Raw genomic sequence first — 17,548 nt, forward strand, 5'->3', positions numbered from 1 at the left:
TATAAAAGTGTGGTGTCTGTTCCTTTGGATGCTTATTTATTTATTTATTTATTTATGCAGCATCCAATAGATCACACGTGATATAGGATTTGTCATTTGATTACACGTAACACATAACAACACATACACATAATAAATGGACAAACACGTACAAACAGCAAAACAAATTACATACACATAGTACATAAATAGTGTACAAAAACTTATTACACAAAAACAAAAGTACGTGCTCATGATAAACAATTATAGATCATGAACTACGCCTTATACACAAAACGTATTATGGATGTTTAACAGATTTTCTATAAGTACCATAATTCTGAATTTGGAAACATAATTAAATTAGTTTAAATTTTTTAAAAATAAGTACAGGTTTCAATCCACAGTCTGAGACAGGTATTCATTTACACGGTAGTAGCATTTTTCCATCAAGTATTTTTTTTACTTCATGCTTGAAATTATTTTTGCCTTTCAATTCTTTAATTTGAGATGAAAGTGCATTTAAAAGCTTTATTCCTAAGTGGCTAGCATGTTTCTGACTTCTAGTTTTTGCTACATAGGGAATGTGGAAGTCTTTACAATGCCTTGTATTGTGATCATGGTTGATGTGGACTGACAAGAGCAGCCAGTCCACAATAAGGTAGCCGATAGGGCACGTGTAACTCACGCCGTCTTGCGTTAAATCTGAAACAGTATAGGTGATGAAAGCTATAAAGAAAAGAACGGAGCTTCTCATATACTTATCTTTAATTTGTTCTTGTACATCTCTATGGTGAATACAAATGAGACACTCTACAGATATGGATAACTGCGTCTTGCTAGGTCGTCCGAACAACTGGGGCCGAGTTCGAGTCAGTCTCTCGAGACCTGCCATGTGGTGGCGCTCGGTCTGCGATAACACAGTGGCGACACGCAGGTCCGATATGTACTAAAGGACCGTGGCTGATTTAAGCTACCACCTAGCAAGTGTGGTGTCTGGCTGTGACACCACAATGGTAGCTTGAGTTGGTTTGGAGATCGCAGTTATTTTTACTGATCATTTCCAGGCATTTAAAAATATATATCAATGGTATTGTCAGTATCTTTAGTTGTCTGAATAAGGGTCTACAGTGAGTTTGTGGTGGGCTGTGTGTCACGATAAGAATAGCTCTTTTTTGCATCATAAAAATTTCATTTAGTGTTGACCTGGTTTTCCCCCAAAAACGTATGCCATAGCTTACAACTGATTGGAAATAACTAAAGTACACCACTCTAATACATTCCTTGCTACATACCTTGGCTATTATTCTTAAGGCAAAACATGCTGAGCTAAGTTTCTGAGTAAGATATACACTGTGTTCATTCCAGTTTAAATCTTGGTTTATTCGCTTTCCCAGAAACTATTTTCGAACTGATTACAATTTTCAGTAGAGAAAAATCGTTTGTACTCCTTTTTATTTTCCTCCTCCTTGGGCATTGCAGTGAGATTAAAGGTTAGTGCATTATGATCTGATAATCCTATATTCACATTTGTAACTGCAAATTCATGTGTGACCATATTTGAGAAGATGTTATGTATTAGGCTTTCACTGAAATCTGTTGTTCTAGTGGGAACTGATACATGGGGGAACATGTTGAAGCTTTTTAGCATGTATAAAAACTTTTTTACTGAATTATGGACCAATAGATTAATATTAGTCACCACAAAGAATTTTGGTTGAGTTCTCATTTGAGAAAGTGTTGAGCATTTCTTCCAAATTCTTAAGAAAGACTTCAGTATCTCCAGATGGTGATCTGTAAATTGCTGCAACAATTATTTTCTTCTTTAAACTATATAACTGAATGGCTACTGCTTCAAAATCCTTTTCTATGATTGTTTAGCCTTGTATCTTAACTTAAATTTAAGCTTGGGATTTAGATAAATGCATACACCACCACCTTTGGCATTTTGCCTACGGTACTGACTGGTAAGTTTATATTATGTGTGACCAAAAGGATTTAAACTATATCTGTACATTATATAAGGCTCAGTCACAACTTCTGTGCATGGCTATGACAGGTGGTGTGGGCAGCCTATCACGTTAGGCTGCGGTCACCTGATCTCACATTTTGTACTCACTTACTCAGTTGTGCAGGACTCGGACACTTGTCTCACTCCTCTGTCAACACAGCTTCCCTTTCATGTCATTTGTCTCCTAACACTGCAGTCAGGTGTCACGTGGTGTAACTATTTAATACAATGATGTATTATATTCTGTACCTTATCTTCTATACTTCTTCTCAAACTCTGTTATAATTACTTTAAAAATCAAAATTGATGTCTCTGATGCATCACATTTTTATAAATAACTTACTATGCCACTTTCGACTCAACAAATTATTTATTCCCTTCATCATCACACTCATGAACTACACTAAAATATCACCTTCATTCAGTAAAAAAAGAGACACAATAATTTTGAAGGTACCTCTTCTGTGTCTCACAACATACATCAGTTGTTGAACTAACTCTCCTTCGGCAGCCTATGCCTTTACAGGACAGTGTGGTGACACCACAGAATACTTATTACCACAGCATATAGTTTCTCACCCAAAGCTGCTGCGATAGCTGTACAGTGCTGAAGGTGCATACTGTCCCCCGATGTAAGTCACCACACACAAAATAGAAATAACACTAATGAACAATATCTGTACATTTATGTTTGACATGTTGTTTTCTGTTACTCTTTTCATAATATGTACATAACACATCTTTCAAAATGGCATTCATTGATCAGAAGTCATTGATATGTGCATCTCTTCTCTGGAGTAGTATGTACAAGCAGTCTGTGAACATGGTGTCCCAGTGAACACAGTCCAAAGTTTATTTCAAATTTTTTTTCCGTATGCCATGAATGTGGATTTCTTTTCGTAACTATGGCTTATGAGATAGGTTATATCCTCAGTACAGCATTGTCCATGATAAAAAAAATACACAAATTTATCTTTAATTGCAGCCATAATTTAAGAGCATGCCACTAAAGTGTACATAAAGTACTTGAAAGATGTTTTCCTCTCTGTGTGTACAATAGTAGGCAGTGCACAACCACAGCGGGTACGGACACCAGAGGCTGGACCCAGTACTGGGCCTGGGGACATACCTACAGCAAAGTCACCTGGTGAGTAAGAGTAAATTTGCCCATAATTGCAGCCATAATATAAGAGCATGTCACTAAAGCAGTACATAAAGTACTTAAGATGTTTTCCTCTCTGCATGTTCAATAGTAGGCAGTGCAGAACCACAACGGGTACGGACACCGGAGGCTGGACCCAGTACTGGGCCTGGGGACATTCCTGCAGCAAAGTCACCTAGTGAGTAAGAGTAAATTTGCCCATAATTGCAGCCATAATATAAGAGCATGTCACTAAAGCAGTACATAAAGTACTTAAGATGTTTTCCTCTCTGCATGTTCAATAGTAGGCAGTGCAGAACCACAACGGGTACGGACACCGGAGGCTGGACCCAGTACTGGGCCTGGGGACATTCCTGCAGCAAAGTCACCTAGTGAGTAAGAGTAAATTTGCCCATAATTGCAGCCATAATTTAAGAGCATGTCACTAAAGCAGTACATAAAGTACTTAAGATGTTTTCCTCTCTGCATGTTCAATAGTAGGCAGTGCAGAACCACAACGGGTACGGACACCAGAGGCTGGACCCAGTACTGGGCCTGGGGACATTCCTGCAGCAAAGTCACCTAGTGAGTAAGAGTAAATTTGCCCATAATTGCAGCCATAATTTAAGAGCATGTCACTAAAGCAGTACATAAAGTACTTAAGATGTTTTCCTCTCTGCATGTTCAATAGTAGGCAGTGCAGAGCCACAGCAGTTACAGTCACCAGAGGCTGGACCCAGTACTGGGGACATACGTGCAGCAAAGTCACCTGGTGCGTAAGAGTAAGAGCCCACTGTGCGAGGCGTGCATTCCTGCTCTGTATACTAGTGAATCAAATGTATCTGGACACCTATTAGTGGACATTAAGATTGTGTGTTCTCCTTTATGAGGATTTGACTCTTCTGGGGACACTCTGACTTTTCAAAATCTCTGTGGGTGGATGCCAGCCCATTCTTCCTTGATAGCTGATACCAGAGAAGGTAGAAGTGTTGGAAACAGGGTATGGAGTGAAGATGCCATTATAACTAATTCCTAAGATGATCCATTGCTTTCAGGTTGGAACATTGGCAGGCAAGTCTTCTTCAGGAATGCCACTGGTTATAAGCCTTTGGCTAGCAATGCTGATTCATGAGAGGCACCATTGTTGAGCTGATCAAATCAGTCATAGTCTGTGAACTGTTCCCCTGCTGTGTATAGTACACAATACTGTCAAATATATACTTACCCTTCTGCATTTATCATATCCTGAAGTGCAATAAGGGGAGAACAAGTTAAGGAGGAGAAATTGCATATTGTTACAATGCCTGCTCTGCACTGCATTGTTGGCAGTAGAGAAAATGGCAGATAATGTTCACTTACTAGTCACCACATCCAAATTCTTCCGTCAGATAGCCACGGAGTATAGCACTGTTCATCACTCCAAATCTCATTTCCTCTCATCCACTCTCCAGTAGTCATAGATTTTTATGCTACACTCAGTGTGGCTTTATGTTGAACAGAAATATGTTGTTTCCAGAAGCTGCTCAGTCAATGTAACCAGTTTTTCTAACTCCCTGTACACAGCCATTTCCTTATGGGGCTCCTAGCTGCACTTCAAAACTGAAGAGTGACTGCAGCAGCTAATAGCAAGCTGGTTTTTACTATTTCCTACTGCAATGCAAGAAGCACTTGTCCATCAGCATACTGTATGTGCCTGGACTTCATTTAGCATTGGCTGTTCCTTCACATTTCCACTTAACTGACACATCACGGACAGCTTACTTTTGAAGGTTTGGAAGGGCTGAAATGCATCCCTGTATTAATTATTCAGGTGGAATGCAAAGACAAGTCCATGTTCAGTGTACTCAGATCCCTGACTGATGAATTCTGCTTACAAAACAATATTACCTGCCACTTCCTATAATAGTATATCCACCTCTCATTGAAGTCAAGTGCTCAGTTCCCTGTTACATAAGGGTGCCCAGGTATTTTGATTGGATAGTGTGTTGATAGTTCTTATCTATGTTATTTCTGCAACCCCTTAGTCAGTCCACCATACACAATTGAATTAGAATCCAGAAATCATAATATATTTTATTATAATTAAGTCTTTGAACATAGAGAACTTTGATTTGGGGCAGGTAGTTACTGACTTACAGAAATACAAAGTTTGCTTATATAGCAGTGGGAATACATGTGCTGAGAATTACTGGGAGGGAAAAGGAAACAGACAAATGGACAGGGAACAGACAGGAGTTGGAGACATCGTGGGAAGGTAGTGGAGATGAGAGATACATGTAGTGAGCGAGGGAGTGAGTGACAGATAGGATGAGACAATTACATGCTCCTATCCTAGAGAGGTGAGTGGGAGGAACATTGAGGTGACAGTCTGGTGCGAGGCATTAAGTGGATATCAGTCTACATGGACTACAAGCAGCAATGCCTGTAGCTTGAGACCAGAATACCAAGAGAAGATAGGGAAGAGGCTTAATCAAACAGTGGGACTCCAATGAATGATGATTTGAGTAGAAGAAGCTGAGGATGATTTGTATTTCAAAACTGAACATTTATGTACATCCTATTAGGGTAGTAACTTAAATGAAATATTGGGGTGTGAATCTAGTTCATAAATGGCCATAGCTGATACGTTCAGCACTACCATATGAGTTACTTGATACTAACATTTTCAGTGGCTCCCTTGATCTTCCTGTGATCAATCAGACATAAAGGTCCTGCCAAAATGTTTGTTTAAAAGTTTTCACAACCATAGGAATTTCCCATTTCATTGCATACTGTGATCTGTTGTTCAGTTTATGTAAAATTTGAACCCAGAAGCTGACAGGTGATGCTAGAATGTGTTTTTTATTTGTTGGTACAGAAGTGAGTACAGTATGTTTTGTAGAAGGAGCTTCCTATCTTTTGCTTAACTGTGGGTGGAAAAGACAGTGTAGATACTATTTATTTTTGTTACATTATTTGCTAGGTACATACTATTTGACATATATTTTCACTGATAAATTATTCTTGAAGAAAACTGATGTCTGTGTCCTGTAACTAAAATTAATGCATGTCTTTATTAATGAAAACCATATCAAAATCGTGACTGTAGTTGGAGATCTGCCACAACAAATGTACAGATACTGTTCTTTTGATGTATTGTTTTTCTTCTTTCTCCTGAGATAGTGTACTGGAGACATTTGTTTTCTTTTTCTTATTTTGTCTTGGATGTCTCAGTAGTTTTTTGGAATAAATTGTTTACAATTATTTATGGAGCTGTCTTTTGAATTAAGGGTAGGGTGGTTATGAAGAATCCAGTCAGCAGAAATAAGGTTTCTGTGATCTACTTTATAACATATAAAAGCTGATCACCTCTGAAATGAAAATGCTGGGAGTATATTATAGAGTGGAAACAACTGAAGCACGTGCGACAAATGTGTCAATACATGTGGAGAGAATGGCTGATAATACGGTATCATTTTCTGTTCACTAGACTTGTCTCTGGTGCCAGTACCTTTGTTCATAAAATATTTCCCATCAAGACTTTCACTACAGTTTGATCCCAGACCAATCTGTTTGTCTTTCTGTCTCACCTCTCTACAGGGAGTCCAGCAGGGAGCTGCCTTGCCCCATCTGCCACACATACTCGTGGTCATATGTCCCACCTAATGTGGATGATCCATGCACAAGGAGAGAAATGTGCTCAGGTAGCCATGAATGTTAGAACTTCATTGCAACACAGAAGGCACATGATTATGTTGGGCAAGTGAAAGAGCTTCATAGTGCAAGCAACATAAAAATAGTCCTGATGTGCTGTAAGGTTGTCACTAATATGAGCTAAGCTGAGCACTGCAAGCTGCACTGGCGATGTCCTAGATTCCAATGTTCTTGTGCTCAGAGGAAAAGTTGTGACTGTAACAGCAGCCAAAAGTATGAACTGTCATCCCCATGGAGGAGATGGCAGTGCCATCCATGAGGCACACACCTGGAAGAAAAATACAGAAATGAGGCCATGACATCAGTAAGGAGGGATGATGTTGTGGAATGGTGCAGGCAGAAAGACACCAGGATAAAGGAATGAAGTGGCACAAGACATTTGAACATGGAGCAAAACCATTCAAACACTACGCAGAAGCACTTGAACACAGAGATGAAGGCTACCTAATAGATCACAAGAAACTGGTAAAAAGTTTCCAGAGACAAAAAAGTAATGAGAAAAGCACAAGAAGAGAGATGTTCCTGAGTAGAGAAAAGGACTAGAGTTTCATTGCAGCACAGATTGTACATACCAACATGCAGCAAATGAAACAACTTTTTGGTGAAGGCAAGGTAGAAAATGCCCTGATGCACGAAAAGATTGCCACTAATTTGAAAAATATTCTTGAAGCTTCCAGTTGAGACACTCTGTCTGCAACAACTGACAAACACTGCTGTAGGCACCTTCAGTGTAGATTGTACCTGCAATGCCAATATTGTGGGCTGTATTCTTATTAATATAGTCATGGCACTCCGAAGTAGATAGTTGATGTTGAGTCTGGAACATTGGTTGGCTGTTGAGCCACTGTACATTCTCCTACAAAGGCTGTGCAGTGGAAAAATACTGTTAAGTTGTCCAGTGTCAGATGTCTCCAGGGTGGAAACCATGCAGTGGCTGTCACTAGCGAGATCAGCTCCACTGAGTGCGAGTTTGTTTCAGGCCTGTTAACACACCAGCAACTGACATACCTCTGTTGTGTGGCATAAGGCAGGATTGTAAAGCACCAGCCAGATGCTACACCACCCACTTCCACCTCATTCCTATTATGTCTCCTAATCCATCCTGTTCCTATACCCATCAGATTTTCTTTCTGTCTCACCTGATTCTCCTCAGTACTTGTACCCATCCGTAAGTAAAGAAAGGAGTGTTACATTGAATGTGTTTGAGGTGGCATTTTTACTGCACAAACAGCAAAAATGTGGTAAGTGATAAACAATTTTGCCATTACTTTCTGTGGGGCATCTGTGAGAAAAATTCATGATAATTTGAAATTATTGGTGAAGTTTCCTGCAAAACACTAAGTGCTCTCATTGTCATATTGGATGAATATAATGTCGGTATATGCCTGCAATAAGTGAAGCTGCATACACAGGCATACACACAGTTCCTAACTGTTAAACTTGCCACAATGTGTTAACTGTGTAACATAAGACTGTATGATTTACTAAGTAGATTACTACAGGATTTTAAACTTTAAAATTTGATCAATAATTATCTGAAATGATGACAATAAACATTTATTTCTCCCTGACAGTCTCCAGACAGCCAGCCTGCAACTGGAATAAAGTTCTGGCTTTCTGGAAGTCAGTAATATTGATTGTCATAATAATTGAGTAGATTAGATGCTCAATTATTCACTAATCCATAGGCTCTCTAAAAGAGAGAAACAATAGATTCTGTTCTTTGTCATTTCGTGTTGAAACACTCGTAGTTTATCACTAGTTTGGTTTACTTGTGCAGATAAAGTAGTTTTTATATTAACACGCAAATTCTATTTTGTCAATCAGGCCCTGTTAAGGAGGAAGGCACGCGTCCTATCGCTCAGGTGAGTGAAAGTAGCTGCAGCATGTATGAGACTGGCAAGCAAATGTGATTTTCACCAGTAGCAAATAAAGTTTGGTTCTGTGGCATGTAATGAACCCCACACTGCTTCCTGGCCTCCTTCCAGGGTGAGGACATATTTAATCAACTCAGAGCTTTGAACCGTTACAATACTTACTCCTCTTCTGTGCTACTCTGCACACTACCCACATACTTATTCAAATAAACTCCTTTATTCATATCCTATTCATCTCCATTCCAGTCACATTGTATTTCCCATGGCAGTCGGTTTCCTGACATCACAAACTTTGCAACTTCTTTTGCACTGGTAACTGAGATGCTACCTGAAGTCTAAATTACCTGCTAAATGATCCAAAACATTTCTCAAAGACTAATCATATACTGGTGCTTAATTTAAAACAAGAAACGCTCTTCCCCCCCAGGGGGTCCACAACTCTTTTTGTGAATACGTGCGTAGCGAGCACGGGACCCCGAGCTAATGAGGCCTTTCTTCCTTTCCGGGCTGCATACCTTCCCTTTCCGCATCCTTCCCCATCCCCCATCTTCACCCCCTTTCCTCACCTCTGCCTCTTTCCTTCCCTTTCTCTCCCTCTGGGAGTATGTTTTGTGCCTACGTGTGGAGACAGATGCTCGAAACTGTACCAGAGTCTCTCTTCTTCACTTTCTCTGTTGGCAAGTCTTTGTCCTTCCTTTGTCCTTCTCTTTTCCTTATCTCTTCTCTTTACCCTTATCTCCACTGTGGCATTTGAGACCTCTCTTCTTTCCTTTCCCTTTCTTTATTTTTCCCTTCCTCTTTTTTCCTCCCTGTGTGTGTCTGAAGGCCGACCCACGCATTTCCATGCTTAACCGGTGACGGGGTAACGTGTAATTTCCCACCCCGGGTAGACAGGTAGGACACGTATGTACCCCCTGGTAACAGCCAGGCCCAGCGAGGGGTGGTTACCCGAGCTGATACCTTCTGAAAGTGCCGATTGGTCCCTCCGTCCATTTGTTCACACCTCAGGTCACACCTCCCGACAATCACCTAAGGTGAGAGTGCCCTCAGAGAGGGTCCCCACAAGGAAGGAGCGCGCCATCAGAGACGCCGGTAATCATGGGGGATACTTTCGCAATGGTTTCCTCATCTTCTACTATGTCTGCTCAGAAGCATAAGGTCAATGTGTATCGGCCACAGACAGTCCTTCCATCGATGCCACAGTTCCTTGTTGTTTCTCGGTCCGACAAAGGTCACGACTTCTCCACAGTCAACCCTTTCATTATTGAGAAAGGTGTTGACGCAATAGCAGGTCCTGTAAATTCTTGTTCCAGATTACGAAATGGCACCTTGTTGTTAGAAACAGTCATTGCCCTCCAGGCACAAAAATTGCTGCGTACTTCACTGCTACACACCTTCCCTGTCAGAGTGGAAGCGGACTCGCATTCGGGAGGACGACGGTTCAATCCCGTCTCCGGCCATCCTGATTTAGGTTTTCCGTGATTTCCCTAAATCGCTTCAGGCAAATGCCGGGATGGTTCCTTTGAAAGGGCACGGCCGATTTCCTTCCCCATCCTTCCCTCACCCGAGCTTGCGCTCCGTCTCTAATGACCTCGTTGTCGACGGGACGTTAAACACTAATTTCCTGGAAGCGGACTGCACTTTAAATTCATCATGTGGGGTTCTTTATACATACTCCCTCGACAGATTGTCCGACGAGGGAATTCAAAACTACCTGTCAGACCAGGGCGTAACGGCTGTTCATAGTCATGAAAAGGGTTGACACAAACATAATTCCAACCCGTACTGTCTTCTTGACATTTGACAAAGTTCAACTCCCATCGGCCATAAAAGTGGGCTAGGAGATAATTTCCGTTCGCCCTTACATCCCAAACCCTACGCGTTGCTATCGGTGTCAGCGGTTCAATCACACCAGCCAGTCCTGTTCCAATCCGGCCAAATGTGTTACGTGTGGCAAGGGTGCCCATGAGGGTGCTTGTCCACCTCCTTCCCCTCGTTGCATCAACTGTATGGGTGACCACGCTGCTTCCTCTCGCGATTGCCCCATTTTTAAAGGCGAAAAGCTCATTCAGGAAATCGGAGTGATGGAAAAGGTGTCGACCTTTGCTGCTCGAAAATTATTCGCCATTCAAAATCCCACTGTGCCTCAGACAGGAAAATACAGCACTGTCCTTGCCTCTCCTTGGCCAGCAAAGGAGGTGGCCACGCAGACTTGCGACCTCACCTTTAGTGACACGGTTGTCAGATCGGCAAGTGCAAAGATCGCCCGTTCAACCTCACCACTTTCGCCTGCCCACTCTATGGCTCACCCTTCATCGGGTTCTGCTAAATCTCGATCCCAAAAGTCAGACACAAAGACTTCGTAAAAAGAGCATACTCGTGTAGATATTTTATGTACCCCAACTTCACAACCATTGGTTCCTCCTTCATCTAAACATCATGTTTCCAAGAAGGCTAATAAGAAACCCAGTTCCTCTCCTTCTCCGCCAAGGCGTGTCTCATCTACAGCACCATCTGGCGGTAACCGCCCTCGGCAGTCTTCTGTGTCACCGAGGCGCACTGCTGGCGGTCGATCAACCGGCCGATCGCTGGTGGCAGGAGCTGCTCCTGAACAACCTATGGTTCAGGATCATCTGCCTTCGGCTGAATGCCATTCCGTGCTGTCGGTCGCAAACTCTGAGCAGTCGTTGAGTTGACGGCAACCATGGTCACATTCCTCCATTTTCTGTTCACCCTATGTCCATTATCCACTGGAATATCCACGGCATTCGAGCCACTCAGGATGAATTGACGATCCTCTTATGATCCTACTCGCCGGTCATCTTCTGTCTTAAGGAAACAAAGCTGCGTCCCCACGACTGTTTTTTTCTCCCTCATTTTCAGTCCATCCGATTTGATCTCCCCTCTGTTGAAGGCACTCCAGCACATGGAGGACTTAAGATTCTTCTCCATGATACTCTCCATTATCACCCAATCCCCTTAAACACTTCCTTCCAAGCTGTCTTAATGACAGCTCAACTTCATCTTCATTCTCCTGATGTAATGGCAGTCGTCGTGGTGCTGACAGTTCCACGGGGAAGTCACATTGCTGAACAAGAATGAGACAGCGGAATAAACCTGTGGACTGGGTGTTTGTGTTGCCATCATCATTTGTGAAAGTGGCATGACTGGACCATGTAAAATTTGGAAATTCATGTGGATGTTGATAACCATGCCATTGAGAGCCCCCTAACCAGGTATGATCATCATCATCATGGAATAAAACACTGAAATCATCATGAACTGTGAAGAACGATAAAGTAATTAGCGTTATCCCACCCTGCAGAAATGCTGCATCAATCTGCACTAGATTTTATGCACAACAGAGAAGTGTGTAAAAGTTTAAAGCCATCATTTGAACTATAAAAGAAGACTTTGTGGTGGTATCCATTGTTCATCGTTACTATAGACATTGTGAGACACCTTTACCAAAGCAACGGGTTACACCATAGTTGATACTCACTAAACATGACAATAAATATTCCTTAAAACTGACAATTACCACTTACTGTTGTCCAACATACTTACTGATTGCAGTTGGGAACTGAGATGTCCACATTTTTGAGCAAATATCACAAGCACAAATGACAGGTACTCAAAATTGCAAACACGCATCAAAGTACCTTTCTAGAATGATAGCAGACTCACTCTCCTTCATACATTTATGGCCTGACAAACTTCCTAAAGTCTTGTGAAAATACTTTCCTGGTAGCAAAATAAGTATCAAGTGCACAACTTCGAGAGACCTACTTGTCTTTGTGGTTGTTGTGTTTGACACGTGTTGATTAGTAATTCAATAGAACTACCTTAGTGTACTTCCGCACATGTATCACAAATTTTGCAGTGTGATGTAAAAGTAACCGTTTAGTTATTTTCATCCTTCGGGATTCGCTGTCAAGTCTCTGGTACCTGATATAGAATCAAGTTATAACGCTTGTGATGGTCTTTCAGATCTTGCATTGACTTACTTTCCAGCTGCCGTGACCATGGCAAACAGTACTATATCCAGTTACTGGTTTCTTTTTCATGCATCTTGTTCTGTAGGACCAATATGTGGCACAAATCTTAAAGGTCATGGAATGTGTCAGATAAAATAAAATGTTTGAGAAACCAAAAAAGAGGAGCCATATGTTTATGTAAACACAATCAAGAATGTTACACAGGAATCAGCTTAATTTTTCAAGGAAATCCTCAACAGAATAGGAAACTCTTCAGTTTTGATTTGAATCCACATGGATTACTGCTAAGATGTTTGAATTCGTGTGATAACTTATTGGAAATTGATGCCACAGTATACTGCATGGCTTTCAGCACAAGATTCAAGAAAGTGTGCCCCCAAAGGCAGAATGGATTTCTGCTTAGTGTTAACTGACTGAAAGCTGCTAATTCTTGGGAATAAGCTGATATTGTTAACAAGAAATGACAGCAAAGAACGTATGTTTATTGAGAGGCCTATGTCAGATTACCCAGATTAATTAACAGGGGTCGACAGGAGTTACATGAGCTTATACAAGTTACTGCCTGAATCTCCCATTTCTGAGCTCAAACATCCTTTCGGAAATGGAAGAATTACTCCAAAATATACCACCATATATCAGAAGTGAATGAAAATAAGCAAAGTAGACTAATTTTTGGGTCAAACTATCATATACTTCATATCCCATTCGAATAGTAATAATGACAGCATTAAGTCTTTGAACAAGATTCTGAATGAGTTTTCCACAACAGTTCTCTATCTAGCTGAACATGTAGAAATCTGAACTGTTACATTTCACTAATCTTTTACCGCCATTCTGTAAAATTAAAATGGCAGGTTTTGTTGAATTGTTTGTTAGAAATGGTAAAAACTCATTTTTGCTTTGATTTAGCATTAGTTTATTATCTACAAGTGATGAACCAGTGTTCGAACTTCAATAATTGAAACAATGCCAACATTTCCAAGGACAGCTATATTGCAGAAAACCCACACCATTCTGTCAAGGTATATAGGCCTCGATGAATGTGTTTTGTGACAGCTGAATACACTGCCAAAGATACCATGTATATAAACACACAGCCGTAAACTCTGTTCATTAAACATTATACTAGTTCAGACAGTAGTTTGGCATTGGTGACTGATCAGCAGGAGGATGATCTGTGAGAATTTGAAAAGCACCTTGAGTCTGATATGGTTACATATTCCTTCCAGTGAGTGGAAGCCCAGTGGTGCACTACATTTTCTCACATCATTTTGAGAGTATCTGAAATACCCCAACAATTACAGTAAAATATGCATTTATAAAGTTTTTAACCTTGTATGTTGGGAAGGGGACGCCCTCTCCCAGGAGTTGAATAAGGTTAGGCTTCAAACCTATCAAGGGTCCTCATCCTCAGGACAATGGAATGTGCCAACTATTCAAAGGGAAAGGGGCTTCTTAAATTCTATGGATATTTATACCAGTACCAGTTTGACTTTAGGCTGTATATGGATGCAGACAAACTAAGCTCTTGGAAAGTAATGAAATGCCTCAAGGTTGGCAGCAGAAAAAGCGGATCCAGTTTGTCTTCAAAAAAGTGTGTTCCATGACCTTCTGTGGATTCTAGAATAGGCATCATTACTTATTTAAGACACAGATTTCCAAGTTCCTATTTTTATTACGGGAGAAGTCAGGTAAATTCTAAGAACCTTGAGAAAGTATCATCCCTTTGTTCAGGTCAAGTAGAGGTAAGGCCAAAAATGTCTTAAATTCCGTAGTCATTGTGATGTGTTAAATCACTTTATCAAATCAGCAGTTTCCCTGGACTTTTTATCTGATGAACCTAAATATCAAGTCCCTCCAGCACATAGAAATAAACTTTACAGAGGCCTATTAAGTATGGTATATTCAAAAATTGCACCCCCGCCCCCCTCCCCAGGCTTGAAGAATGTTTCTTGCTACTTTGTGTGTGGGTTTTGACTGAATCTGCATGCTGTTTCATTCCAGTATAGCACAGAACTTTTCTGGATTAAGTTTGACACAGTGATAAATTTCTTTTCAGCTATAATCTTCTTACTTCCATCACTTTTTGACTTTCTGAAATACACACACGACATTGTGCCTGAAACAGGTTATTTGAAATGAAAAGAAAACAGTGACTGACAAACAGAAAAAGCCTGTTTGTATAAAGATCATGGATAACCTTTTTTTTTATTTTTATTTTCTCCTGTGAATAGGCCATCTGAGGACCACATCCCAATTTCCGGTCCTCACTGTTTGCTGTTTCCTTTTTTCCATTACGGTTTCATCTGTTCACTACGTTTTTTTCTGTCATTCTTCAGACCATTTTGAACCAGTCTTTCTAGTTACCCTGCTGTAGAATCCTCATTTTTAATACTTCTTTCTGAAATATCACTCTGTTGTTAACATCTTCTGTTTTTATATTGTTTCTTTCTAAATGCTGTTTTTTACTTTGTTGACCCAGCTTGTTTCGTATTGCTTACCCCACAACTATTAGAAAATGTTACTTCTTAGCCTACTGCCTTGTGTTCAAAATAAATTTTCTGTATTTTGTAAATTTCAGCATAACTTTGTAATATATAACCTTCTGCTGTGTTTTGTGTTTTTATTATTTTCATTGAAACTTGCCTTTTAAGAACTCCTAATTTATTTAAATTGTAGGTTAGTGCCAGGCATTCACTTTAATATAAGCACTCTGCCATCAATACTGTTGTTGTAATGCGTTACCTTTGCATTTCTGGAGAGGCACTTTTTACTGTAGAGGTCTTCAGTGATACCATATTGTTCCTCCAATGTATTCAAACTTCACTCTGTTGCAGAATTCTGCAAAGCACTTTCTTGGATTATCTTCCATAGATTTTTTTTTACCCCCTCCATTTGAACCACGTCTATTTCCAGGGATTTTCTACCAGTCTTAAGAGTTGATAATTTTTTTCCCCTAGAGAAATCCTTAAACCAGTACTACTGGCTATTTCCTCCAGGAAATTCATTTGTGTTACAGCAGATGCCACATTTTTCTGCAGGTATAACAAAATCACCTCCAAATTGATTTTGATTTTTTTTGCTTCATCTTCCTAATCTTATTGCAAAATGTTGAGTTCAACACATTCTTTGTTAGAAATTATTACTATTTTCTGTAACACAGTATTAACCCAGATAGTCCTGAATTATTTGTTTTTCAAAATTGATTTATATCTTATCTACATTCAGTCACAATGTTGTAAGGAAGAAAGTAAAAACAATTTTGAGTATTTATTTTTATTTAGTATTTCCAAAAATGGGTGTCCTTCCAGATGGACGTCAGGATAATAAGAGAACATGTTTTTAAAGTATATGACATTGCACAATTAACTTCTTTTGGTTTTTATAATTTCAAATAAACATAAATAAATTTGAATTATGGGTTAAAACAGCTAATAAATAAAAAAAACCAAAGAAAATAACCTATACACATGTTTTATGCACTAGTATGATAAGACAAAAAGCAACAAACATGAAGTGGTTCGTCACATTTCACACACATAGTAGTATTTTTTTTTTTTTTTTTTTTTTTTTTTTTGTGGTAAGTTTGACATTTCAGTGCTGCTTCTTTTTTGTTATCTCGTCCATTGATAATTGAGCAACATATTGTTCTCTTCCATCAAATCTATAATCAAGTTTTGCCCTCTTACTAGGACATCCTCTGCTGGTAGCGACCCTTTTGTTACTTTCAAGAATTGCAGTGACAATTCGATGACGAAATGTCACATGATCTATGTGTTCTTCGTTGTGCTTGTAAGGATCCCAGGCATTTTGCTCTGCAATGTCTATAAAATTTCCAATGATTAGGAAATACCACTTTTTCCCCTCTTATAGAGCATCTGTATAGGGATACCTTCTGGTCAGCTTGATCTATTCCCATATGAGTATTGTAGGAGTCTAACAATTTAGGTTGAGGCACACTAATCCTTTTATTTTGTACCCTGGCAAATCTTACTACAGAGCGTAGTGGTCGAAGTTGGTGGCTACAGTAACAACATTGTTCTCATTTCAACATACAACGGAAATCCTGGATGCTGAGTTAGAAAAAACTTCATATGATCCTCTATTTGCTTTTATCATTTTATCTACAGATGATAGAGTATAATTCTTAACTCTGTATCCTCTTATTCGTCCTGTTGCTTCCATGCCCCTCTCTTTTAAGTAATGTAGTAGTTCAATACTGGTAAAGAAGTTATCAAAGTATATTCGATATGGAACATGTGGAAGTAACTGATCAACATAAGTCATTACCACACCGTACCCCATACCTTTTGTTTCATAATCCTAACTACCTGTGCCAGCTCCTTAGTAGGGTTCGAGCCAAATAATACATCCACCACTTGTGCCTCCACACCAAAATTTGAATCCACATCAGATTGGTTTCCCTTTTATGAATTGTTTGCATCCGTGACTTCCGAAGTATGGGATCATCAATTCATCGACAGAATGATGCCGCACGTGAGGCGAAAATTGTTTGAATCCATCATTCGGCATACACAGTAATGGGTGCATTTTCCCAGAACGGTCTGATTTATCTAAACTGTCATTGTTGCATACATGCAAATTGGAAGAGATGAAGTCAAATCGATCTCTGGACATGACATTTGTTACAAGGTCACTGTGACTGTCTTTATCTTATTGCCAGTACTTATTTCTGCACGACACTGTTACATATCCACTTAGCAGAAGTATTGCAATAACCATCAACATCTCATCTTCTGAACAATCACCTAGTCTATTTCTCTTGGCTGTGTACTGATTTGTGTAAGTGATCATTATTTGAAGCACTTCGTTATCAAAAAACTGTTGG

Source organism: Schistocerca nitens, chromosome 6 (genome assembly GCF_023898315.1).
Source record: "Schistocerca nitens isolate TAMUIC-IGC-003100 chromosome 6, iqSchNite1.1, whole genome shotgun sequence".
NCBI lineage: Eukaryota > Metazoa > Arthropoda > Insecta > Orthoptera > Acrididae > Schistocerca > Schistocerca nitens.